The sequence below is a fragment of the Loa loa genome (assembly GCF_000183805.2).
Source record: "Loa loa unplaced genomic scaffold supercont3.405, whole genome shotgun sequence".
Classification (NCBI taxonomy): Eukaryota; Metazoa; Nematoda; class Chromadorea; order Rhabditida; family Onchocercidae; genus Loa; species Loa loa.
In genome coordinates this window covers 53,994-56,301 of record NW_018108585.1, presented here as the reverse complement: position 1 = coordinate 56,301, position 2,308 = coordinate 53,994, and positions in this window count along the sequence as shown.

Here is a 2,308-nt window from a genome sequence, read left to right as displayed (position 1 = left end):
AAAAACTTTCATTTAATTTTTATTGTTGAGAAAATTTTTTACACACGTAAACAAACACGTATGCGATGTATACTGCTGAAACAACCCGCTTGTAAACTACTAAATGAATTTTTATTTTAATAAATTTGTTATTTTATATCATTTCTAATTTTAATTTAACATTATTTGAAATAAAAAAAAAACAATTTGTTTGTTTTATTTACTTTCCATTTCATTTATTGTGCAAATTATCATAATTGTTTATTATACAAAAACAAATTTTGAAATAATTCAAAACTTTATCATTTATTATTTTCTCTCATTCTGTTTTTTTTTTTATTATCATTTATCAAATGCGATTCTTTGCTTTCTTTTTTTTCTCTCATCAACAATACTCTATCAATTGTTGATATTATTGATAATACTTTATTAACGATAGCATTATCAATTCAAAAAGAGCGAATAGTACTCGAATTCTCTTATCATTGTTTCGTCTTCTTCTATTCTTTTAATAATCCAAATATTTTCTTTCCCTTTTTTTTTCAAATTTCGATCCTATCTTGTGATCTTTTCCTTATTTTATTTTTTTCTTTAACTTTGATAAAATTGATAAAACTATTTTTCTTTTTTTTTCAGAATATATACTCATTATCAATCTTTATTCTGTTTAATTCAATTAATTATTCTCATTGCACATATTTCATTCATTTTATAAGATTTCTAATAAATTTATTTAAAATGGAATGAAAAATCATTCACTCATACGCATATTCTTCCTTACTTACTTTTTCTAATTTAATTTATATTCTTAAACAAAATTAATTACAATTATTATTTGATATAGTTAATTTTCATATTTAAATTAGATTTTATTTAAAAGAATTGGAATGTTTTAATTTATTGCTATTTTTCCAAGACAAAATTGACAGTTGAATTTATTATAACCAATCAATTTACAATTTATACTTTGTAAGAAAAAAAAAACAAAAAAACAAAAAACAAATTTACTTTGTCATCGCATTTTGGCAAGCATTTGAGTAATGATCAAATGAATTTCTTCTGTTATCAGTGATAATTTCACAATCATTATTCGTGTGAATTATTTAATTTCAAATTCATAATAATCACTGATAAGTGAGTGATAGAAAAAAAAAAAGTTCACTTGCTGATATCATCTCCCTTTATTTCAAAGAACTCGTTTTTTTTTTTTTTCTAAGTAAAAAAGAAAACCTGTTTATTTAATTTTTTGCCTGCTTTAAAGAAAACAAAACATTTTAGAGAAATGGAAACAAAGTATTTGTTGTGTTTCGTTATATTATCAGACCCGAATTAGGTGTTTCGAAAAGTTTCGATAATTATAAATTTAATATCTCAATTAATTTTCCGTTTTCTTAAAACAACTTTTAAGGAGGAATGTGATTAATTAAAAAATATTTGCAATTAATTAAAATTAGGTTTAGTAGATTAAGTTTTAATGAACTCTGATTGCTTAAATTTTTCATTATTTTTATTGAAATAATTTTAGTCATTTTAAAGGATAGTGTGATAATGCATAGCTACATATATAGAAAAATTGAACAATTTGAAGGAATCTTTTTGGACCCAAAATTAAATAACTAATGATAACTTATGATAAAAAATTGATTTTATCAGTGACTCATAATGATCGATTAAACGTTCGCCATTCTTGCCAGCTGTTCACTGATAAATTGCCTCTCAATTTTTTTTTTTGAATGATAAGTGCAAAAAGGTTAAAGGTTTGACGTAAAACTGTATAAAATTTTAATGCTTATTTTCAAGCAATTTTGCTAACGGATAATTAGCAAATCTAATTTTAGCAATTAATGCATATTATTTGCAAATGTCTACCATATAATATAATTTTAATAAGGATACAATCACCTTTAAACATTTTTAAAAAAATAAAAAACAAATGTCGAAGAAAACGAATTGAGGGTATGAAATGTAAAGGTTTACACTATTTTGTGATCAATTATTGGATGTTAACATCTCAATTTCTCTAACATATTAGCATTGTCTGCTGATAATACGTATCATTCTTAATCATATCATATTGTTTAAATGTTAACAGCAGTGCTTTATAACTGTATGCAGAATTATCGAAATACTCACGTATTGTTATTAATAACAATATTGATTACTTACTTTCTATTACATTTATAAATGGATTATCTAAAATTTTAACTCTTCCACATTAAGAACGCATTAATAGATGGATGTGTACTGAGAGGTGCATCCGTGCTAATATGTGTGGATGTGTACGTGTGTGAGTGCATGTGCGTGGGTAAAATGCGTGTAGTGTTGTGGA